Source organism: Ambystoma mexicanum, chromosome 6p (genome assembly GCF_040938575.1).
Source record: "Ambystoma mexicanum isolate Mex_15411 chromosome 6p, UKY_AmexF1_1, whole genome shotgun sequence".
Lineage (NCBI taxonomy): Eukaryota > Metazoa > Chordata > Amphibia > Caudata > Ambystomatidae > Ambystoma > Ambystoma mexicanum.
In genome coordinates, this window is record NC_090935.1 from 646,575,222 (window position 1) to 646,600,879 (window position 25,658).

The following is a 25,658-nucleotide window of genomic DNA, read 5'->3' on the forward strand; positions in this document are numbered from 1 at the left end:
GAGGACCGTCTCCGGGACATTGAGGAGGAGTTCGATGATGCCCTGGCCCGGAACATCCACAAGTGAGCCGTGAAACTAGCCCGCTGCCCTTGTACATAGTTTCTAGGTAGTGTTAGGTTTCATTTTTGTTTTTATTTTATTTGGACCTTTCGGACATTGGCCACATTTTTGTATATAGTTTATTTTATTAGTTAGTGTAGTTAGATAGGTTTCCTTTATTTTGTTGGGATAATGGACCCTGGATTGTTCCCATGTACATAGTTGACAGTTGGATTGTATTTTTTTTTCTATTTTTAACCATGGAGCAATGGCTTTCTTTTTTATTTCCCATTGGATTTTGTTTTGTGGACATTGACTTTGGACATTACTTTGTATTTTTATTTTTGGTTTTGCTTTTTTTGACGGACATGCTTCTTTTCATTTTTGTACATTCACTTTCTGTTTCTTCATTTTTTATTATATTGATGTTTCCTTGAATACATATTATTTTTGGTGAACTTCAATGTGTGGTATCTCATTGGTTTCATGCATTTCATGATATGTGTTTTGATTTTCACTGACACCCATTGGGTGTATGTGAGGGAAATGTGTTTGTTTCGGAACTTGCAATTGGTGTTCTGTGATGTAATTGCAAATTATGAGTGGGTGGATGCAATACTCGGGTGGGTGTTTTGCATTTGGAGGCTGACCATAGGGACCAGGGATCTAGATTGTGATGACATGTTGGCTGGGGAACATGAGTTGCACATGGGTGGGGGCCTGCTGGCAGGTGCCCCACAGTGCTGGGGGGTGGGGGTGGTGGGTGACATGGGTGGGGGCCTGGTGGAGGCTGCCCCTGCACTGCTGGAGGGTGGGGGTGGTGGGGAACATGAGTTGGACATGGGTGGGGGCCTGCTGGCAGGTGCCCCACAGTGCTGGGGGGTGGGGGTGGTGTGAGACATGGGTGGGAGCCTGGTGGAGGCTGCCCCTGCACTGCTGGGGAGTGGGGGGGGGTGGGAGACATGGGTGGGGGCCTGGTGGAGGCTGCCCCTGGGGAGTGGGGGGTGGGGGTGGTGGGAGACATGGGTGGGGGCCTGGTGGAGGCTGCCCCTGGTGGCTGGGGGGTGGGGGTGGTGTGAGACATGGGTGGGGGCCTGGTGGAGGCTGCCCCTGCACTGCTGGGGGGTGGGGGTGGTGGGAGACATGGGTGGGGGCCTGGTGGAGGCTGCCCCTGGTGGCTGGGGGGTGGGGGTGGTGGGAGACATGGGTGGGGGCCTGGTGGAGGCTGCCCCTGCACTGCTGGGGGGTGGGGGTGGTGGGAGACATGGGTGGGGGCCTGGTGGAGGCTGCCCCTGGTGGCTGGGGGGTGGGGGTGCTGGGAGACATTGGTGGGGGCCTGGTGGAGGCTGCCCCTGCACTGCTGGGGGGTGAGGGTGGTGGGAGACATGGGTGGGGGCCTGGTGGAGGCTGCCCCTGGTGGCTGGGGGGTGGGGGTGGTGGGAGTGGTGGGAGACATGGGTGGGGCCTGCTGGCAGGTGCCCCACAGTGCTGGGGGGTGGGGGTGGTGGGGAACATGAGTTGGACATGGGTGGGGGCCTGCTGGCAGGTGCCCCTGGTGACTGGGGGGTGGGGGTGGCGGGAGACATGAGTGGGGGCCTGGTGGAGGCTGCCCCTGGTGGCTGGGGGATGGGGGTGGTGGTAGACATGGGTGGGGGCCTGGTGGAGGCTGCCCCTGCACTGCTGGGGGGTGGGGGTGGTGGGAGACATGGGTGGGGGCCTGGTGGAGGCTGCCCCTGGTGGCTGGGGGTGGGGGTGGTGGGAGACATGGGTGAGGGCCTGGTGGAGGCTGCCCCTGCACTGCTGGGGGGTGGGGGCAGTGGGAGACATAGGTGGGGGCCTGGTGGAGGCTGCCCCTGGTGACTGGTGACTGGGGGGTGGGGGTGGTGTGAGACATGGGTGGGGGCCTGGTGGAGGCTGCCCCTGGTGACTGGGGGGGGTGGGGGTGGTGGGAGACATGGGTGGGGGCCTGGTGGAGGCTGCCCCTGCACTGCTGGGGGGTGGGGGTGGTGGGAGACATGGGTGGGGGCCTGGTGGTGGGTGCCCCTGCACTGCTGGGGGGTGGGGGTGCTGGGAGGCATGGGTGGGGGCCTGGTGGAGGCTGCCCCTGCACTGCTGGGGGGTGGGGGTGGTGGGAGACATGGGTGGGGGCCTGGTGGAGGCTGCCCCTGGTGGCTGGGGGGTGGGGGTGGTGGGAGACATGGGTGGGGGCCTGGTGGAGGCTGCCCCTGCACTGCTGGGGGGTGGGGGTGCTGGGAGACATGGGTGGGGGCCTGGTGGTGGGTGCCCCTGCACTGCTGGGGGGTGGGGGTGGTGGGAGACATGGGTGGGGGCCTGGTGGAGGCTGCCCCTGGTGACTGGGGGGGTGGGGGTGGTGGGAGACATGGGTGGGGGCCTGGTGGAGGCTGCCCCTGGTGACTGGGGGGGTGGGGGTGGTGGGAGACATGGGTGGGAGCCTGGTGGAGGCTGCCCCTGGTGGCTGGGGGGTGGGGGTGGTGGTAGACATGGGTGGGGGCCTGGTGGAGGCTGCCCCTGCACTGCTGGGGGGTGGGGGGTGGGAGACATGGGTGGGGGCCTGGTGGAGGCTGCCCCTGGGGAGTGGGGGGTGGGGGTGGTGGGAGACATGGGTGGGGGCCTGGTGGAGGCTGCCCCTGGTGGCTGGGGGGTGGGGGTGGTGTGAGACATGGGTGGGGGCCTGGTGGAGGCTGCCCCTGCACTGCTGGGGGTTGGGGGTGGTGGGAGACATGGGTGGGGGCCTGGTGGAGGCTGCCCCTGGTGGCTGGGGGGTGGGGGTGGTGGGAGACATGGGTGGGGCCTGCTGGCAGGTGCCCCACAGTGCTGGGGGGTGGGGGTGGTGGGGAACATGAGTTGGACATGGGTGGGGGCCTGCTGGCAGGTGCCCCACAGTGCTGGGGGGTGGGGGTGGTGTGAGACATGGGTGGGGGCCTGGTGGAGGCTGCCCCTGCACTGCTGGGGGGTGGGGGTGGTGGGTGACATGGGTGGGGGCCTGGTGGAGGCTGCCCCTGGTGGCTGGGGGGTGGCGGTGGTGATAGACATGGGTGGGGGCCTAGTGGAGGCTGCCCCTGCACTGCTGGGGGGTGGGGGGTGGGAGACATGGGTGGGGGCCTGGTGGAGGCTGCCCCTGGGTAGTGGGGGGTGGGGGTGGTGGGAGACATGGGTGGGGGCCTGGTGGAGGCTGCCCCTGGTGGCTGGGGGGTGGGGGTGGTGTGAGACATGGGTGGGGGCCTGGTGGAGGCTGCCCCTGTACTGCTGGGGGGTGGGGGTGCTGGGAGACATGGGTGGGGGCCTGGTGGAGGCTGCCCCTGCACTGCTGGGGGGTGGGGCTGGTGGGAGACATGGGCGGGGTCCTGGTGGAGGCTGCCCCTGGTGGCTGGGGGGTGGGGGTGGGGGAGACATGGGTGGGGCCTGCTGGCAGGTGCCCCACAGTGCTGGGGGGTGGGGGTGGTGGGGAACATGAGTTGGACATGGGTGGGGGCCTGCTGGCAGGTGCCCCGGTGACTGGGGGGTGGGGGTGGTGGGAGACATGAGTGGGGGCCTGGTGGAGGCTGCCCCTGGTGGCTGGGGGGTGGTGGTAGACATGGGTGGGGGCCTGGTGGAGGCTGCCCCTGCACTGCTGGGGGGTGGGGGTGGTGGAAGACATGGGTGGGGGCCTGGTGGAGGCTGCCCCTGGTGGCTGGGGGGTGGGGGTGGTGGGAGACATGGGTGGGGGCCTGGTGGAGGCTGCCCCTGCACTGCTGGGAGGTGAGGTGGTGGGAGACATGGGTGGGGGCCTGGTGGTGGGTGCCCCTGCACTGCTGGGGGGTGGGGGTGGTGGGAGACATGGGTGGGGGCCTGGTGGAGGCTGCCCCTGGTGACTGGGGGGTGGAGGTGGTGGGAGACATGGGTGGGGGCCTGGTGGAGGCTGCCCCTGGTGACTGGGTGGTTGGGGGTGGTGGGAGACATGGGTGGGGGCCTGGTGGAGGCTGCCCCTGGTGGCTGGGGGGTGGGGGTGGTGTGAGACATGGGTGGGGGCCTGGTGGAGGCTGCCCCTGCACTGCTGGGGGGTGGGGGTGCTGGGAGACATGGGTGGGGGCCTGGTGGAGGCTGCCCCTGCACTGCTGGGGGGTGGGGGTGGTGGGAGACATGGGTGGGGGCCTGGTGGAGGCTGCCCCTGGTGGCTGGGGGGTGGGGGTGGTGGGAGACATGGGTGGGGCCTGCTGGCAGGTGCCCCACAGTGCTGGGGGGTGGGGGTGGTGAGGAACATGAGTTGGACATGGGTGGGGGCCTGCTGGCAGGTGCCCCTGATGACTGGGGGGTGGGGGTGGTGGGAGACATGGGTGGGGGCCTGGTGGAGGCTGCCCCTGGTGGCTGGGGGGTGGGGGTGGTGGGAGACATGGGTGGGGGCCTGGTGGAGGCTGCCCCTGCACTGCTGGGGGGTGGGGGTGGTGGGAGACATGGGTGGGGGCCTGGTGGTGGGTGCCCCTGCACTGCTGGGGGGTGGGGGTGGAGGGAGACATGGGTGGGGGCCTGGTGGAGGCTGCCCCTGGTGACTGGAGGGTGGGGGTGGTGTGAGACATGGGTGGGGGCCTGGTGGAGGCTGCCCCTGGTGACTGGGGGTGTGGGGGTGGTGGGAGACATGGGTGGGGGCCTGGTGGAGGCTGCCCCTGCACTGCTGGGGGGTGGGGGTGGTGGGAGACATGGGTGGGGGCCTGGTGGTGGGTGCCCCTGCACTGCTGGGGGGTGGGGGTGCTGGGAGACATGGGTGGGGGCCTGGTGGCGGCTGCCCCTGCACTGCTGGGGGGTGGGGGTGGTGGGAGACATGGGTGGGGGCCTGGTGGAGGCTGCCCCTGGTGGCTGGGGGGTGGGGGTTGTGGGAGACATGGGTGGGGGCCTGGTGGAGGCTGCCCCTGCACTGCTGGGGGTGGGGTGCTGGGAGACATGGGTGGGGGCCTGGTGGTGGGTGCCCCTGCACTGCTGGGGGGTGGGGGTGGTGGGAGACATGGGTGGGGGCCTGGTGGAGGCTGCCCCTGGTGACTGTGGGGGTGGGGGTGGTGGGAGACATGGGTGGGGGCCTGGTGGAGGCTGCCCCTGGTGACTGGGGGGTGGGGGTGGTGGGAGACATGGGTGGGGGCCTGATGGAGGCTGCCCCTGGTGACTGGGGGGTAGGGGGTGGTGGGAGACATGGGTGGGGGCCTGGTGGAGGCTGCCCCTGGTGGCTGGGGGGTGGGGGTGGTGGTAGACATGGGTGGGGGCCTGGTGGAGGCTGCCCCTGCACTGCTGGGGGGTAGGGGGGTGGGAGACATGGGTGGGGGCCTGGTGGAGGCTGCCCCTGGGGAGTGGGGGGTAGGGGTGGTGGGAGACATGGGTGGGGGCCTGGTGGAGGCTGCCCCTGGTGGCTGGGGGGTGGGGGTGGTGGTAGACATGGGTGGGGGCCTGGTGGAGGCTGCCCCTGCACTGCTGGGGGGTGGGGGTGGTGGGAGACATGGGTGGGGGCCTGGTGGAGGCTGCCCCTGGTGGCTGGGGGGTGGGGGTGGTGGGAGACATGGGTGGGGCCTGCTGGCAGGTGCCCCACAGTGCTGGGGGGTGGGGGTGGTGGGGAACATGAGTTGGACATGGGTGGGGGCCTGCTGGCAGGTGCCCCACAGTGCTGGGGGGTGGGGGTGGTGTGGACATGGGTGGGGGCCTGGTGGAGGCTGCCCCTGCACTGCTGGGGGGTGGGGGTGGTGGGAGACATGGGTGGGGGCCTGGTGGAGGCTGCCCCTGGTGGCTGGGGGGTGGGGGTGGTGTGAGACATGGGTGGGGGCCTGGTGGAGGCTGCCCCTGCACTGCTGGGGGGTGCGGGTGCTGGGAGACATGGGTGGGGGCCTGGTGGAGGCTGCCCCTGGTGGCTGGGGGGTGGGGGTGGTGGGAGACATGGGTGGGGGCCTGGTGGTGGGTGCCCCTGCACTGCTGGGGGGTGGGGGTGGAGGGAGACATGGGTGGGGGCCTGGTGGAGGCTGCCCCTGGTGACTGGAGGGTGGGGGTGGTGTGAGACATGGGTGGGGGCCTGGTGGAGGCTGCCCCTGGTGACTGGGGGTGTGGGGGTGGTGGGAGACATGGGTGGGGGCCTGGTGGAGGCTGCCCCTGCACTGCTGGGGGGTGGGGGTGGTGGGAGACATGGGTGGGGGCCTGGTGGTGGGTGCCCCTGCACTGCTGGGGGGTGGGGGTGCTGGGAGACATGGGTGGGGGCCTGGTGGCGGCTGCCCCTGCACTGCTGGGGGGTGGGGGTGGTGGGAGACATGGGTGGGGGCCTGGTGGAGGCTGCCCCTGGTGGCTGGGGGGTGGGGGTTGTGGGAGACATGGGTGGGGGCCTGGTGGAGGCTGCCCCTGCACTGCTGGGGGTGGGGTGCTGGGAGACATGGGTGGGGGCCTGGTGGTGGGTGCCCCTGCACTGCTGGGGGGTGGGGGTGGTGGGAGACATGGGTGGGGGCCTGGTGGAGGCTGCCCCTGGTGACTGTGGGGGTGGGGGTGGTGGGAGACATGGGTGGGGGCCTGGTGGAGGCTGCCCCTGGTGACTGGGGGGTGGGGGTGGTGGGAGACATGGGTGGGGGCCTGATGGAGGCTGCCCCTGGTGACTGGGGGGTAGGGGGTGGTGGGAGACATGGGTGGGGGCCTGGTGGAGGCTGCCCCTGGTGGCTGGGGGGTGGGGGTGGTGGTAGACATGGGTGGGGGCCTGGTGGAGGCTGCCCCTGCACTGCTGGGGGGTAGGGGGGTGGGAGACATGGGTGGGGGCCTGGTGGAGGCTGCCCCTGGGGAGTGGGGGGTAGGGGTGGTGGGAGACATGGGTGGGGGCCTGGTGGAGGCTGCCCCTGGTGGCTGGGGGGTGGGGGTGGTGGTAGACATGGGTGGGGGCCTGGTGGAGGCTGCCCCTGCACTGCTGGGGGGTGGGGGTGGTGGGAGACATGGGTGGGGGCCTGGTGGAGGCTGCCCCTGGTGGCTGGGGGGTGGGGGTGGTGGGAGACATGGGTGGGGCCTGCTGGCAGGTGCCCCACAGTGCTGGGGGGTGGGGGTGGTGGGGAACATGAGTTGGACATGGGTGGGGGCCTGCTGGCAGGTGCCCCACAGTGCTGGGGGGTGGGGGTGGTGTGGACATGGGTGGGGGCCTGGTGGAGGCTGCCCCTGCACTGCTGGGGGGTGGGGGTGGTGGGAGACATGGGTGGGGGCCTGGTGGAGGCTGCCCCTGGTGGCTGGGGGGTGGGGGTGGTGTGAGACATGGGTGGGGGCCTGGTGGAGGCTGCCCCTGCACTGCTGGGGGGTGCGGGTGCTGGGAGACATGGGTGGGGGCCTGGTGGAGGCTGCCCCTGCACTGCTGGGGGGTGGGGGTGTTGGGAGACATGGGTGGGGGCCTGGTGGAGGCTGCCCCTGGTGGCTGGGGGGTGGGGGTGGTGGGAGACATGGGTGGGGCCTGCTGGCAGGTGCCCCACAGTGCTGGGGGGTGGGGGTGGTGGGGAACATGAGTTGGACATGGGTGGGGGCCTGCTGGCAGGTGCCCCTGGTGACTGGGGGGTGGGGGTGGCGGGAGACATGAGTGGGGGCCTGGTGGAGGCTGCCCCTGGTGGCTGGGGGATGGGGGTAGTGGTAGACATGGGTGGGGACCTGGTGGAGGCTGCCCCTGAACTGCTGCGGGGTGGGGGTGGTGGGAGACATGGGTGGGGGCCTGGTGGAGGCTGCCCCTGGTGGCTGGGGGTGGGGGTGGTGGGAGACATGGGTGGGGGCCTGGTGGAGGCTGCCCCTGCACTGCTGGGGGGTGGGGGTGGTGGGAGACATGGGTGGGGGCCTGGTGGTGGGCGACCCTGCACTGCTGGGGGGTGGGGGTGGTGGGAGACATGGGTGGGGGCCTGGTGGAGGCTGCCCCTGGTGACTGGGGGGTGGGGGTGGTGTGAGACATGGGTGGGGGCCTGGTGGAGGCTTCCCCTGGTGACTGCGGGGGTGGGGGTGGTGGGAGACATGGGTGGGGGCCTGGTGGAGGCTGCCCCTGCACTGCTGGGGGGTGGGGGTGGTGGGAGACATGGGTGGGGGCCTGGTGGTGGGTGCCCCTGCACTGCTGGGGGGTGGGGGTGCTGGGAGGCATGGGTGGGGGCCTGGTGGAGGCTGCCCCTGCACTGCTGGGGGGTGGGGGTGGTGGGAGACATGGGTGGGGGCCTGGTGGAGGCTGCCCCTGGTGGCTGGGGGTGGGGGTGATGGGAGACATGGGTGGGGGCCTGGTGGAGGCTGCCCCTGCAGGGGGTGGGGGTGCTGGGAGACATGGGTGGGGGCCTGGTGGTGGGTGCCCCTGCACTGCTGGGGGGTGGGGGTGGTGGGAGACATGGGTGGGGGCCTGGTGGAGGCTGCCCCTGGTGACTGGGGGGTGGGGGTGTTGGGAGACATGGGTGGGGGCCTGGTGGAGGCTGCCACTAGTGACTGCGGGGGTGGGGGTGGTGGGAGACATGGGTGGGGGCCTGGTGGAGGCTGCCCCTGGTGACTGGGGGGGTGGGGGTGGTGGGAGACATGGGTGGGAGCCTGGTGGAGGCTGCCCCTGGTGGCTGGGGAGTGGGGGGGGTGGGAGACATGGGTGGGGGCCTGGTGGAGGCTGCCCCTGGGGAGTGGGGGGTGGGAGTGGTGGGAGACATGGGTGGGGGCCTGGTGGAGGCTGCCCCTGCACTGCTGGGGGGTGGGGGTGGTGGGAGACATGGGTGAGGGCCTGGTGGAGGCTGCCCCTGGTGGCTGGGGGGTGGGGGTGGTGGGAGACCTGGGTGGGGCCTGCTGGCAGGTGCCCCACAGTGCTGGGGGGTGGGGGTGGTGGGGAACATGAGTTGGACATGGGTGGGGGCCTGCTGGCAGGTGCCCCACAGTGCTGGGGGGTGGGGGTGGTGTGAGACATGGGTGGGGGCCTGGTGGAGGCTGCCCCTGCACTGCTGGGGGGTGGGGGTGGTGGGAGACATGGGTGGGGGCCTGGTGGAGGCTGCCCCTGGTGGCTGGGGGGTGGCGGTGGTGATAGACATGGGTGGGGGCCTGGTGGAGGCTGCCCCTGCACTGCTGGGGGGTGGGGAGACATGGGTGGGGGCCTGGTGGAGGCTGCCCCTGGGGAGTGGGGGGTGGGAGTGGTGGGAGACATGGGTCGGGGCCTGGTGGAGGCTGCCCCTGGTGGCTGGGGGGTGGGGGTGGTGTGAGACATGGGTGGGGGCCTGGTGGAGGCTGCCCCTGCACTGCTGGGGGGTGGGGGTGCTGGGAGACATGGGTGGGGGCCTGGTGGAGGCTGCCCCTGCACTGCTGGGGGGTGGGGGTGGTAGGAGACATGGGTGGGGGCCTGGTGGAGGCTGCCCCTGGTGGCTGGGGGGTGGGGGTGGTGGGAGACATGGGTGGGGCCTGCTGGCAGGTGCCCCACAGTGCTGGGGGGTGGGGGTGGTGGGGAACTTGAGTTGGACATGGGTGGGGGCCTGCTGGCAGGTGCCCCTGGTGACTGGGGGGTGGGGGTGGTGGGAGACATGAGTGGGGGCCTGGTGGAGGCTGCCCCTGGTGGCTGGGGGGTTGGGGTGGTGGTAGACATGGTGGGGGCCTGGTGGAGGCTGCCCCTGCACTGCTGGGGGGTGGGGGTGGTGGAAGACATGGGTGGGGGCCTGGTGGAGGCTGCCCCTGCACTGCTGGGAGATGGGGGTGGTGGGAGACATGGGTGGGGGCCTGGTGGTGGGTGCCCCTGCACTGCTGGGGGGTGGTGGTGGTGGGAGACATGGGTGGAGGCCTGGTGGAGGCTGCCCCTGGTGACTGGGGGGTGGGGGTGGTGGGAGACATGGGTGGGGGCCTGGTGGAGGCTGCCCCTGGTGACTGGGTGGTCGGGGGGGGTGGGAGACATGGATGGGGGCCTGGTGGAGGCTGCCCCTGGTGGCTGGGGGGTGGGGGTGGTGTGAGACATGGGTGGGGGCCTGGTGGAGGCTGCCCCTGCACTGCTGGGGAGTGGGGGTGCTGGGAGACATGGGTGGGGGCCTGGTGGAGGCTGCCCCTGCACTGCTGGGGGGTGGGGGTGGTGGGAGACATGGGTGGGGGCCTGGTGGAGGCTGCCCCTGGTGGCTGGGGGTGGGGGTGGTGGGAGACATGGGTGGGGCCTGCTGGCAGGTGCCCCACAGTGCTGGGGGGTGGGGGTGGTGGGGAACATGAGTTGGACATGGGTGGGGGCCTGCTGGCAGGTGCCCCTGGTGGCTGGGGGATGGGGGTGGTGGTAGACATTGGTGGGGGCCTGGTGAAGGCTGCCCCTGCACTGCTGGGGGGTGGGGGTGGTGGGAGACATGGGTGGGGGCCTGGTGGAGGCTGCCCCTGGTGGCTGGGGGGTGGGGGTGGTGGGAGACATGGGTGGGGGCCTGGTGGAGGCTGCCCCTGCACTGCTGGGGGGTGGGGTTGGTGGGAGACATGGGTGGGGGCCTGGTGGTGGGTGCCCCTGCACTGCTGGGGGGTGGGGGTGGTGGGAGACATGGGTGGGGGCCTGGTGGAGGCTGCCCCTGGTGACTGGGGGGGGTGGGGGTGGTGTGAGACATGGGTGGGGGCCTGGTGGAGGCTGCCCCTGGTGACTGGGGGGGTGGGGGTGGTGGGAGACATGGGTGGGGGCCTGGTGGAGGCTGCCCCTGCACTGCTGGGGGGTGGGGGTGGTGGGAGACATGGGTGGGGGCCTGGTGGTGGGTGCCCCTGCACTGCTGGGGGGTGGGGGTGCTGGGAGACATGGGTGGGGGCCTGGTGGAGGCTGCCCCTGCACTGCTCGGGGGTGGGGGTGGTGGGAAACATGGGTGGGGGCCTGGTGGAGGCTGCCCCTGGTGGCTGGGGGGTGGGGGTGGTGGGAGACATGGGTGGGGGCCTGGTGGAGGCTGCCCCTGCACTGCTGGGGGGTGGGGGTGGTGGGAGACATGGGTGGGGGCCTGGTGGAGGCTGCCCCTGGTGGCTGGGGGGTGGTGGTAGACATGGGTGGGGGCTGGTGGAGGCTGCCCCTGCACTGCTGAGGGGGGGTGGGAGACATGGGTGGGGGCCTTGTGGAGGCTGCCCCTGGGGAGTGGGGGGTGGGGGTGGTGGGAGACATGGGTGGGGGCCTGGTGGAGGCTGCCCCTGGTGGCTGGGGGGTGGGGGTGGTGTGAGACATGGGTGGGGGCCTGGTGGAGGCTGCCCCTGCACTGCTGGGGGGTGGGGGTGCTGGGAGACATGGGTGGGGGCTTGGTGGAGGCTGCCCCTGCACTGCTGGGGGGTGGGGTGGTGGGAGACATGGGTGGGGGCCTGGTGGAGGCTGCCCCTGGTGGCTGGGGGGTGGGGGTGGTGGGAGACATGGGTGGGGCCTGCTGGCAGGTGCCCCACAGTGCTGGGGGGTGGGGGTGGTGGGGAACATGAGTTGGACATGGGTGGGGGCCTGCTGGCAGGTGCCCCACAGTGCTGGGGGGTGGGGGTGGTGTGAGACATGGGTTGGGGCCTGGTGGAGGCTGCCCCTGCACTGCTGGGGGGTGGGGGTGGTGGGAGACATGGGTGGGGGTCTGGTGGAGGCTGCCCCTGGTGGCTGGGGGGTGGGCGTGGTGGTAGACATGGGTGGGGGCCTGGTGGAGGCTGCCCCTGCACTGCTGAGGGGGGGGTGGGAGACATGGGTGGGGGCCTGGTGGAGGCTGCCCCTGGGGAGTGGGGGGTGGGGGTGGTGGGAGACATGGGTGGGGGCCTGGTGGAGGCTGCCCCTGGTGGCTGGGGGTGGGGGTGGTGTGAGACATGGGTGGGGGCCTGGTGGAGGCTGCCCCTGCACTGCTGGGGGGTGGGGGTGCTGGGAGACATGGGTGGGGGCCTGGTGGAGGCTGCCCCTGCACTGCTGGGGGGTGGGGGTGGTGGGAGACATGGGTGGGGGCCTGGTGGAGGCTGCCCCTGGTGGCTGGGGGGTGGGGGTGGTGGGAGACATGGGTGGGGCCTGCTGGCAGGTGCCCCACAGTGCTGGGGGGTGGGGGTGGTGGGGAACATGAGTTGGACATGGGTGGGGGCCTGCTGGCAGGTGCCCCTGGTGACTGGGGGTGGGGGTGGTGGGAGACATGGGTGGGGGCCTGGTGGAGGCTGCCCCTGCACTGCTGGGGGGTGGGGCTGGTGGGAGACATGGGTGGGGGCCTGGTGGAAGCTGCCCCTGGTGGCTGGGGGGTGGGGGTGGTGGGAGACATGGGTGGGGGCCTGGTTGAGGCTGCCCCTGCACTGCTGGGGGGCGGGGTTGGTGGGAGACATGGGTGGGGGCCTGGTGGTGGGTGCCCCTGCACTGCTGGGGGGTGGGGGTGGTGGGAGACATGGGTGGGGTCCTGTAGAGGCTGCCCCTGGTGACTGGGGGGGTGTGGGTGGTGGGAGACATGGGTGGGTGCCTGGTGGAGGCTGCCCCTGTACTGCTGGGGGGTGGGGGTGGTGGGAGACATGGGTGGGGGCCTGGTGGAGGCTGCCCCTGCACTGCTGGGGGGTGGGGGTGGTGTGAGACATGGGTGGGGGCCTGGTGGAGGCTGCCCCTGCACTGCTGGGGGGTGGGGGTGGTGTGAGACATGGGTGGGGGCCTGGTGGAGGCTGCCCCTGGTGGCTGGGGGGTGGGGGTGGTGGGAGACATGGGTGGGGGCCTGGTTGAGGCTGCCCCTGCACTGCTGGGGGGCGGGGGTGGTAGGAGACATGGGTGGGGGCCTGGTGGTGGGTGCCCCTGCACTGCTGGCGGGTGGGGGTGGTGGGAGACATGGGTGGGGGCCTGGTGGAGGCTGCCCCTGGTGACTGGGGGGTGTGGGTGGTGGGAGACATGGGTGGGGGCCTGGTGGAGGCTGCCCCTGGTGGCTGGGGGGTGGGGGTGGTGTGAGACATGGGTGGGGGCCTGGTGGAGGCTGCCCCTGCACTGCTGGGGGGTGGGGGTGGTGTGAGTCATGGGTGGGGGCCTGGTGGAGGCTGCCCCTGCACTGCTGGGGGGTGGGGGTGGTGTGAGACATGGGTGGGGGCCTGGTGGAGGCTGCCCCTGCACTGCTGGGGGGTGGGGGTGGTGGGAGACATGGGTGGGGGCCTGGTGGAGGCTGCCCCTGGTGGCTGGGGGGTGGGGGTGGTGGGGAACATGAGTTGGACATGGGTGGGGGCCTGCTGGCAGGTGCCCCACAGTGCTGAGGGGTGGGGGTGGTGGGGAACATGGTTGGACATGGGTGGGGGTCTGCTGGCAGGTGACCCACAGTGCTGGGGGGTGGGGGTGGTGGGAGACATGGGTGGGGGCCTGGTGGAGGCTGCCCCTGGTGGCTGGGGGGTGGGGGTGGTGTGAGACATGGGTGGGGGCCTGGTGGAGGCTGCCCCTGCACTGCTGGGGGGTGGGGGTGGTGTGAGTCATGGGTGGGGGCCTGGTGGAGGCTGCCCCTGCACTGCCAGGGGGTGGGGGTGGTGGGAGACATGGGTGGGGGCCTGGTGGTGGCTGCCCCTGCACTGCTGGTGGGGTGGGGGTGGTGGGAGACATGGGTGGGGGCCTGGTGGAGGCTGCCCCTGGTGGCTGGGGGGTGGGGGTGGTGGGAACATGAGTTGGACATGGGTGGGGGCCTGCTGGCAGGTGCCCCACAGTGCTGGGGGGTGGGGGTGGTAGGGAACATGAGTTGGACATGGGTGGGGGCCTGCTGGCAGGTGCCCCTGGTGACTGGGGGGTGGGGGTGGTGGTAGACATGAGTGGGGGCCTGGTGGAGGCTGCCCCTGGTGGCTGGGGGATGGGGGTGGTGGTAGACATGGGTGGGGGCCTGGTGGAGGCTGCCCCTGCACTGCTGGGGGGTGGGAGTGGTGGGAGACATGGGTGGGGGCCTGGTGGAGGCTGCCCCTGGTGGCTGGGGGGTGGGGGTGGTGGGAGACATGGGTGGGGGCCTGCTGGAGGCTGCCCCTGCACTGCAGGGGGGTGGGGGTGGTGGGAGACATGGGTGGGGGCCTGGTGGTGGGTGCCCCTGCACTGCTGAGGGGTGGGGGTGGTGTGAGACATGGGTGGGGGCCTGGTGGAGGCTGCCCCTGGTGACTGGGGGTTGGGGGTGGTGGGAGACATGGGTGGGGGCCTGGTGGAGGCTGCCCCTGCACTGCTGGGGGGTGGGGGTGGTGGGAGACATGGGTGGGGGCCTGGTGGAGGCTGCCCCTGCACTGCTGGGGGGTGGGGGTGGTGTGAGACATGGGTGGGGGCCTGTTGGAGGCTGCCCCTGCACTGCTGGGGGGTGGGGGTGGTGGGAGACATGGGTGGGGGCCTGGTGGAGGCTGCCCCTGCACTGCTGGGGGGTGGGGGTGGTGGGAGACATGGGTGGGGGCCTGGTGGAGGCTGCCCCTGTTGACTGGGGGGGTGGGGGTGGTGGGAGACATGGGTGGGGGCCTGGTGGAGGGTGCCCCTGGTGGCTGGGGGTGCAGGGCGACATGCGTTGGTGGGCAGTAGTGCAAGTTGACATGTGGGTTGGCTGGTGGGCATGGCCATGGTGGATGGGGTGCCTGCATGACATGTGCTGGGTAGGCCCCTGTGGTGTGAGCCACCTGCAGGGGCCGTGGAGGGTGTAGAGGGAACACCTGGGAGGACCCACACGTGCAATTCAGGTGTGCTGCTCCCCGCGCTCCCCTGTAATACACGTACCCTGATGATATCGCGTGTGGAACTTCCCGCGCACCCCTGTAATACACGTACCCTGATGGAATAGCGTGTGGAACTTCCCGCGCACCCCTGGAATACACGTACCCTGCTGATGTTGCGTGGGATACTTCCCCCGCACCCTGAAATACACGTACCCTGATGAGATCGCGTGTGTGACTTCCCGCGCACCCCAGAAATACACGTACCCCGCTCAATCGCGTGTGTAACTTCCCACGCACCCCCGAAATACACGTACCCCGCTCAATCGCGTGTGTAACTACCCGCGCACCCCCGATATACACGTACCCCGCTCAATCGCGTGTGTAACTTCCCACACACCCCCGAAATACACGTACCCTGCTCAATCGCGTGTGTCACTTACCGCGCGCCCCCGAAATACATGTACCCCGCTCGATCGCGTGTGTTGCTTCCCGCGCACCCCTGAAATACACGTACCCCGCTCAATCGCGTGTGTAACTTCCCGCGCACCCCCGAAATACACATACCCCGCTCAATCGCGTGTGTAACTACCCACGCACCCCCGATATACACGTACCCCGCTCAATCGCGTGTGTAACTTCCCGCGCACCCCCGAAATACACGTACCCCGCTCAATCGCGTGTGTCACTTCCCGCGCGCCCCCGAAATACACGTACCCCGCTCGATCGCGTGTGTTGCTTCCCGCGCACCCCCGCAATACACATGCCCTGCTCGCACAGGCCCAATTGCTGTATGTTGCCACTTTTGTGATGCGCTGGGACTCTACCGCCTGCCTTCGTGTGGCGGACGTGTTTCAGCTTGTGCGTGTCTTTGGCTGTGCGTGGCTTTGCCCTATTCGATTCCATGAATACGTGTGGTTCGAGTGCGTGGGAAAATAGAGTAGGTCTACAAACTGTGTACTTAGGAAAGAAACAGAACAAATGCATAAGGAGTACAGCATAACGGAATGCACCAACAAGAGCTGCTTTACATAGGAACAAAGAACGAATGGCTAGAGTAAGGACTGGAAATTACTAACACCAGAACGTCACTACAATGTAGTAAGCACACTAAAGTTTGTCTGACAATTGCACAGGTGGTGTAGTATACGATGGTAGATAACCATAATGTTTTTTTAATGCACCAATGGCAAGCACCTTAGAGTGCCTGGAAGAGAATTTCCCTCATGACGAAATTACTTACGATAGTAACCCCATTGGTACGCACCGCAGTCTGACAGGTAAAATATTTTATATCTATTGCTTCATGTACACCTAACAGAATTTTTTTTCTTTAAGAGAACATATTGGAAAGGAAAGCAATGCAGCACAAGCAGCACCGCTTCCATAACAGCAAGCACAGGAAAGGAAAGAAACTCTGTAAATGGCAAAGTGGACAGCCCGGAAGCCAAAATGGAGGAATTGGCGAACAATTTTGCCACCTTAAAAGATTACGTACAAGGACATATTATGGACAAAATAAAATCCCACTGCCTGACCTGCATGTGTACCCCTTCCCCATTTCACAGCCCGGCATCCCCTCAAAATCCATGTGATCAGAGACCTTACAATGATACGTCAATACCTTCCTGCCCTAGCGACCAACTTGTACAAATCCCCAATTGCCCACAATATTTATCCACTTCTGCTACCCCTTCCCTTTCCTAATAGTATCTATGAATGTGTGGAAATAAAGGTTGATATGTAAATTGTTGCTGAGTCTATATGTGACTTTTCCTTTGTTTTTAAAATCCTGTTATGACTCAGCGGCCAAAGTACTGGTGGGAATGACTGCAATTAAGCAAAAGGGAGGTGTCCTATGGACACCGCACCTGCCCGGCCTATCCGCAATCACAATGGAGGCATCCGTACGATGCCAGTACGAACTGCGTGTCCGCATCTTGTGAACCACCTATAATTAGCTGTGGGAGCGGACGTTTGTCTGTTGCACAAGCAGACGTATGCATATCTCTTCGAGTGTCTCCTGGTAACACTGCCCTTGTCCAGCATATACAAAGAAACTTGTGACAAACTTTAAGTAGTTCGAGGTACCCACCCACGTCATACAGGTAGCTGTACAAATAAATATCCCACCTGCTAAACCCCACAAACTCCCAGCTTGTCCCAATATGGTTGGCGCATGTGTGTCACACTATTAATCAGTCCAGAGATCCCAATGGTGTGCATAGGACACCTATGCACTTGTGCACAAAGTATTCCGTCCAGAACGTGTCCTGCGGACAGCTGTTCCAATTGAGAACATTTGCGACGTCACCATGCAACCACACCCATGGGCCCTTATTTCGGGGACACGATCTGGACCCTCGGACAGCGGAAAAGTGCAATGATCTGCAATGTACGGAGTGTTAATGGGAAAGTACATGCTTACAAACACCCCACAATGTGCCATTGCACATGTATGTATTTGGTTGAACGATGTAGGCCTCTTTTCCGGTTGCAAGGTCTCCACAGCGGCCCTACAAAAGGCCACACCCCAGAGCTGCTCTGCATTCTGTTTGTAGCTTTTCAGAACAGAGTAGCCGGCCACATAGCTTTGAGCTGTAATTGATTTTGGACCAATTCTGCTATGCTACATTACCTTTGCAAGTAATGGCATCCATGTCAGGCCGGCTCACTGTGCACAGTAATGGAGAAAAGTATTAATGCCCCTTCCTTTGAACCACAACCTCAGTACCGATAATCCCCACTGTTCCATTCCCATGGGCAGCATGCTGAAAACGGTAGTATGTGGCCATGCACTTCCCCAAGTACTGCGAGGGTTGCACCTCAGTAAATCAGGAACAGACCTTCTTCCCTTTCTACTATCTTCTTTCCAGCACGCCCTCATTGGGTACTGTTAAATAGTCACACACGCATCCACCAATCACATTAAAGAGCTCTCCATATAACTATCAGTCCTGTACAACATTCCTCTGAGTAGACACCACACCCAGAAATGTTATTGTGCAATCTCTTAGCCTCCACAGTCCCATTTCCATGCCCGCCATCCTCAAAATCCCAGATGTGGCTTTCGTGCTGTGTGCGGGCGTGGGGGAATAAATTGCAACCAGGGGAGGGGATTTCATTTTTAGTGGAGCCTTTTTTATTTTTTTAATGCTTCTAGAGAAACATCTTTATTTTGGGTTTTTATAGGGTTCCTGTTTTCCTCTCCTCACATTCTTACAGTAAACTTTTCAATGACTCCTGTAGATGGGCAAACAAAAGAGCATCACCAATGCTGGACAAAGAAATGCCATTTGCATGGAAAAACTCAGCATTTCGAGAATTGATGATGTCATTTTTGCAGAAGAAGATCCCCACGAGCGGACAAAAAAAATCACACATGCTTCTGTTGATGAGACCCCTTCCAGCCTCTGGCTGGGAACAACATACATTAGGATAGTCCCATACACTTCTTGGTGGTATGGCTGAGAAAACCACCTGGCCAATGGGAAAAAGCCTCTTCACTGCATTCATCAACCTCTTCAGTTGATGGAACAAACGTGAACAAGCCATGTAACCCAAATGCATGCCGCCATAATGCACAACGACAACATGAACTGTAGCAAAACTGGCCACTTCTCTGCAAAGTGCAAAGATAGCGCTGAAACTGCAGACATCGACAGCACACCACAATGCCTCCACTCCTTCCAAATCGAAATCACCATCAAAGACTTTTTCCTGGGCATACCTATGCAGATCTACCACAAAGGCATCACCCAAAATCAACACACTGCGTCTCTCCATGTCAGCCCGCCTCACTACGCAGAGTAATGAAAAACAGTATTACTGCCCTTTCCTGTGAACCACACCCTCAGTACCTGATTGGATAATCCACACAGTCCCAATCCCATTGGCCAGCATACTGAGAAGCGCAGACTGTGGCACGTATGCTTCCCCAAGTACCGCAAGGGCGGCGCCCCAGTAAAGTAGGAGCAGTCATTCCCTTTTCACTATTTTTTGTCCAGCGCTACCTCATTGGGTACTGTTAAATAGTCGCACTCACATCCAGCAATCACAGCCAAGATGTCAGAATCTAACACTGTCAGTTCTGTAGAACACTTCATATGTACCGTTACACATTCAGACTGCAAGTGTCGTGTGAATTGAAAGCACTGCCAGTAAAAAGATCAGTAAAACTATCCAAGATTTCTGCATCCACATTCACCCACATGGGCACCCCTCACCACAAAGTAGAGGTATGAATACTTTTTGTACAGTATGTTTACAACTCTGTATAAATGCCTCTGAGCACGGTATATGATATGATAGGTTATTTATAACGCGCTTAATACTCAGAGGTTTCTAAGCACGGACCCTGGGATCGAACCTGTGTTTCTGTGTCGTCTTGCTTCCAAGGCGAGCACGTTGCCACTGAGCTATCCTCCCGAGACAGTGGGAGCCACTGAACGTTCATAACATAAGTAAAAAACATGTTGTTTTTTCTCCCATCACCTACCATCAAGTGCCACTTCAATGGTATATGCTTTCAATGTTTTCATTTACCCATATCAATCATTGTAGTATCCGAATAGGAACTCTCTTCTTTCCTTCCGACAATGCTACAAATTTTTTCCCGCACTAACCCATCTCTTACATAAATCATAAAAATATTGCACAAAAAGGGCGTGGCTTGGAGCCATGGCTGTTGCATTGGCTCTGTGAGAGCTCCCGACTGGTGCCACGCAACTGACAAGAATGCACCAGTGAAACCAAACTTTCGGAGCACAAAAGCAGCGTGTGCGGTTGCCCAAGTCCTGGGGCACATTCTGCCCGACTTTTGCCTTCCTGCAGACCCGGAGCTGTGAGAACCTCTGTCTGGTGAACCCGCGGCACGGGGCGAAGCAATACGTAGCAAGATGGCACCTGAAGTCCCGTGCTGAACCTACTGAAGGCTCCGAGTGCGGCTGGGGACCCGAGCCTGGGAGTACACATCAACAAATGCACTCTACTTTGCCTCTGAGTGCCGTTCTCCTGCTCTATAGCTGGAATCACTCCGATCACTGATGCAGAGCCAAGCCACTTAAAGACCTGCCCGAGGGGCTCCTTTCCACTCACCGTGGCCGCTGGCCGCCTGCCACCGACCTGCCACGCGTGAGTCCCCGAGACCATCTGGACACAGCAGGCCACGCCTCTGCCTGCACATGGGAGCTCCCACGCCCCAGCTCACCAGTAGTGCAAGGAGCAGCCGGACGGGGACCCCGCCGAACATAAGCGGGCCCAGGCATCCACCTGCCGACTCCCACCATCTCCCAGAGCGCCCGCCCTGGACCGCTGGAGCGGCTCAGCACCCAGGTGAGCCGGGGACCGGAGAAACGTGGCAGCGGTGCTCCGCTATCTTCCGACAGCCCTGGACACCATCATGGGCCCAATTGACCCCTGATTGGAGCAGGTCGTGTCCAACAGCTGCAGGCTCTTCTCTACCAGTTCCGTCGGGACTGATGTGAACTCTGCTTCACAGATCCTTGCCACTACATGCTTCAGAGGCCCTCCTGCACTTTCGGAGCCCTCAGAGTTGGTGTGCATCTGGACCTTCTCTCTGCCCTTCCTGGGGTGCCAGCTGGAGTTACCACAAATCCTTCCACGACAGCCTCTGGCCCCCACGGCAGACTCTGGTACACGCCTGATGCTCTTTCCTTGTGCCTTATGTGGCAGGTAAGGCAGCACTTGCCGCACGGGCCAGCGGTGCCTCCCTGCACACCTTAACGCAATGGGCAGCCCGGAGGGCTCCACCACAGTGAACCTGTGCTCTGCATGAACACTCTGCAGCTGGGGGAATCTAGCCACCTAGGACTGCAGCCCTTTGCCCCCTGCAACCTCTCGGCACCGTGACTGCAGCCAGACCTGGGTCTCAACGACCACACTAGCCTGGGGCAGGGGTGGGGAAACATCACAGACTTGGGCAACCACTTCCTGCGAGCAACCCCAGCAACCTGCTCCTCTCGCTCCACACTCTTGGCAATCGCCTACAGCTGAGCCCCCGCCGGATAAGGGCCCCAGCAGCATCCCCAAAGACCCGCTTGTCTGACCTGCAACCAGCCTCCATGCACCACGAAGGGACCAACGGCATTCAGACGGAAACAGTCAATCAAAAGAGCCATAGAACCCTCTCAGTAGCAGCACCCACTACACAAGGACTGAGGTGGGAAAACGTTCACCTTTAAGGCAAGGAGGCACAGGAGTGAGGATTGGGCAACCCCTCCACGGCACCTAACAGCAAAATCCCCCACCTCTGAGCCCCACCTCATACAGCCAGCCCTGGGCCCCCGGCAGCGCAGAGGGTCCCTGATTCGCCTGACCAGGTCAAAAGCATCTCGTCCAAGATGGCAAAGCACCTAAAAACGACCAAACAGGCAGACATTGCCGCGCTGCTGTCGACTCCAGCCACGGAAAGGCCCAAAAGGGGGGACTGTACCGAAGCCACTGAAGCCATAGCCATAGAAACTCACACTGAAACGGACCCTGGACCGTCGACGCACTATCGGCCATCACAATGGTGTATCAGAGGGGGACAGAGGAGGTTATGAGTAAGATCACGGTCCTGGACAAGCGGGTCGGGGAGATGGAGGTGAGAATGACAGAAGTGGAAACAACCCTCTGCGAACACAGCTACGAGATCAACAGGGGCACGGACAGGTTTACAGCACTAGAAGCCAGGTGTGAATCCCTCAAGCTTAAGCAGGAGGACGCCGAACATCGCTCCCGGCGCAATAACATTTGCCTGAGAGGGATCCCGACCCCTGTGCTACTGTGTTACATTACTACAAAGTGAAAGAAGAAATAATGCAAGAAGCTAGGAACTCCCCCTGCATACTCTTCAGAGATGCATCCATCTCCGTATATCAGCTCCTTGCGGCTATCACGGTAATGAAAAGGAAGGCCCTGAGACTGGTCACAGAGTGGCTCAGAGAAAAGAAGATCCCATACCTCTGGGGATACCCAACATCCCTGACCTTCATCTGGGAAGGCACCACCCATCACATACGCAACTTAAAAGAAGTCGAAAGACTGCTGAACCCAGAGGCAGGGGAAGGGGACATGACAGAGACTCGCCCCTCGGACAAGCCGCATCACAGGATTCCACACACTCCTGGACCAGAGTGGAGAGATGCTGTAGGATCAGGGGCCCCATCATCCAAGGGCAAGCGGCATGGCAAGGACCATCAGAATGAATCCAAACCCACTTATTCAGCCAACATGTCACGGGGTCCACCAGCTCCAGACCCGCAATATGGGTCGCAGACCCGGAAAGAAAGCTTAAGCAATGGACCTCCCATTCACCTGCAGCCCATAGTTCACCGATCAGCTGAAGAGGCATAGTTACCTGTGCATAAGTCGAATGCGTTGGCCCAGCCGGATGCCCTGTTGGTTGAATGCTGGCCCTGATACCCCGGTTTTGTTCTAATGGAGGGGGTTGAGGAGGGGGACAGAGGGGGAATTCGACCAACAACCACACTGGACTTACGGCGGCGATGCGGAAAGGGCAACTAAAGCGTTCTACAAACATACCCTCCCCAGATGACGGACAACGTTAAGGAACTTACCATGATCACATGGAAAGTCTAAGGGCTGAACTCACCAAGAAAATGCAAATCAGTTGAACACCGACTAGCCCAACTTGCTGCGGACATCGTGTGTCTGCAAGAAACTCATCTGCTGGCTTCCAATGAGAAATGGGTCAGTTTCCAACGCTACCCTTCGCCTCTTCTGGCCAGAAGAAAGACAGCGTTGCCATACTACTCAGCCGCACGGCATCCCTGGTGAATGTCATGGTCAAATGCAACCCAGCGGGAGATACCTACTGCTCAAAGGACTGTTAATCGAACTCCCAATCACTATTGCAGCAATATATTCCCCGAACAACGCCCAGGACCGCTTCTTACGCACTGTCCTCCCAACAATAACCCCCTCCGCTGAAGGTCGTCTACTGATTTGAGGCGACTTCAACCTCACCCTGGATCCCAGCGTTGACAAAATCCTGCTGCCTTTCAGGTCAGACTTCGCCCGAGCCTTGGGGTTGGCAGAGTTCCTAAGGGAAACCGGGACGATTGATGCATGAAGACTAGCTAACAACAGTGCCTGTGATTACACATTCTTCTTGCACGTCCACATTTTTTTTTTGAGAATAGACCTTCTGCTGATGTCCAGCGCGCTGTTCCCATGCATCGAGGACATACACATCAGTCTGATGGTAATCTCTGACCATGCACCAGTAATAGCCCAACTAAAAACGTAAGGCTTACCGACGCCCCAGCAGAGGTCATGGAAACTACAGGACTACATCCTGTCGGACGTGGCATCCAGCCGTGAACTGTTGGACTCCCTTACAAACTACTTCGAGGAAAATGCAGCAAAGGGCACCTCCGAGGCCATGGTCTGGTATGCCATGAAACCGGTGATCCGGGCAATAGCCATCGACTGCACAGCGGCACACACACGCTGACACCAACTCCAACTCTCCAAATTAGAGGCAGAGGTGGCGGAACGGGAGGTGAACTTCACAGAACGCCAGATGGTGAAAGCAGGGAGATACCTCAAAAAAGCAAAGGCAGCCCTCGAAATGCAACTGGCAGATCGAATAGCCCGGGCCCTAGCGTACACGAAGCAATACTATTATCTCAATAGCAACAAGGCCAATCGACTACTAGTGCATAAACTTAAAAAGCTGCATTCCAGGAACAAGATTCTGGTCCTCCAAGACCAAGGCGGCAAGCCCTGCTGCACGGAAGCGGAAAAGCTGGTCATCATGACTGAACACCACAGGAACATAATGTCTAGGGACCCGACGGGTAAGGAGTCGCAAACCCGTTACTTGCAAACTATTCACAGCCCCCCCCCACACCCGCAGCTGGAAACCCTGGAACTCCCCATCTATACTGAGGGGGTGACTGAAACCATCCGCTCCCTGAAAAACACGGCCCCAGGCCCTGACGGTCTTACTGCCCCATTCTACAAAAAATACGTTTACTTCTTGGCCCCCCATCTGGCATTCCTCTATAACACCTTCCTATCTACAGACAGTACCACCCCCTCGATGGAGGAATCCCTCACAGTATTGATACTGAAACCCGGGAAGAACACAGAACTCTGCTCGTCATACAGGACCATCGCACTGATGAACCTCGACGCGAAAATCTTCTCAAAACTACTGGCTCACAGGGTTGCAGGAATCCTCCCTGACCTGATCCACCCGGACCAGATGGGATTCATCCCAGGCCGCAACACTCTGGATAACACCAGACGCACTTTAGACGTCATCGAATCAGCGAACAGAACAGGGGAAGGCATGGCTATCCTGTCATTCGACGCTCACAAATCCTTTGACATACACGACTGGGGATACATGGAAGAAACACTGAAGCACTTTGGCTTCGGGCCGAGGTTCAACATCAGCAAACTATCAACATCCCACCACAACACTCAGAATAAACGGCAGCAAATCCCCAGGATTGCGATAACCAGAGGCACTCGACAGGGCTGCCCCCTATCCACTCTCATCTTTGCGCTGTCCATGGAGCCATTTGCCTCTAGGATTCGCCAGAACCCGCTTGTTCGCGGTCTTGAGGTCAAAGGTGAAACCTACAAGGCCACCCTATATGCGGACGATGTGCTGCTGACTCTAACCCACCCGGAAGCCTCCCTGAGGGCCCATGGCAGGAACTGGACCGTTTCAGAGCAATATCAGGATTTACTGTCAATCTCACAAAATCAACAGCTCTGGGCATCAACATCCCTAGAGCCTTGGTGGGATCCCTGGTGGCCAGGTTCCCCATTCCATGGGCTAAGACCCACCTCAGCTACCTTGGCATCCGAATTCCAAGCAAAATAGAGCGGGCTTATAAGATGAACTTCCCAGCCCTGTTCAAGTAGCTGCAAACAGGATTGACCCGCTTGCAAAAACAGGAGATATCTTGTACTGGAAGGATTACGGCAGTAAAAATGAACCTGGTACCGAGATTGCTATACCACTGCCAGGCCCTCCCAGTCCCCGTCCCCAAAAAAGACCTGCAGAAATTGCAAGCAAACATCTTGAAATTTGTTTGGGGGCAGGTGGTACTCCGAAGCCCGAGAACTGGAGGCCTGGGGGTCCCAGAGGTTGACAGGTACTGCCTGGCGGCTCAGCTCTCAGTGGCATTTACATGGCAATCAGGCACCAACCGGCCACGCTGGCTGAAGCTTGAAGTAGACTGGAATCCCTTCCACACATTGTTTGGCCCAGAAACCCAGTGCACACCGGACCCCTCACGACGACCAGAAACACGGTGGAGAGTTGGAAGAAGGCAGCCCAAAGATGGAACTGTAGGAACACGGTGGGCCCGTTGTCCCCAATCTGGGAGAACCCCAAATTCACCCCAAGGATTGCACCAAACAACTTTGTCAGATGTAGGACGGCTGGAGTGAAGCACATCGCAGACTTCTTCACAAATTGCACCCTGCTCACCTTCGAAGGATGCAAAATGAAATTTCAGGTCCCGCAGAGCAAATGATTCCGCTATGCCCAGCTCAGACACTGGCTGTGCCACGACTCGATAAAATTGCATGGAAGCAGAGAGCTGACGGCGCTGGAACAAACCTTGACGGCGTTCACACCCACCGGGAAAATATCAAAGTTATACAGGCTGCTGGACAGAGGGGACCCCAATCTAAAGGAGCCTTACATGGAGAGATGGAAGCGAGAGATGGGCAGAGAGCTAGATGGGGAGAGTTGGAACCGCATCTGGGCAAGGACCCATAGGAGTTCCAAATGTGTCACAAACAAGTAGGGGACGATCAAAGTCTGCATAGATGGTATTTAATGCCAGAGACCCTACACAAAAGTAATCCCGCCATCCCACCGCACTGCTGGAGAGGCTGCACGGACACTGGCACACTATTCCACCTCCTGTGGACGTGCCCGAAAAAACGGCCTGGTTTTGGAAAGGGGTTCTGGAGCAGATCAAACTAATTACTGGCCTCTCAATCCCATGGCACCCAGGCATAGTCTTACTGGGGGACACTGGTGGGGGTCAGTTCCCGATGACGGGTCGACTGGCAGATCTCTGCTC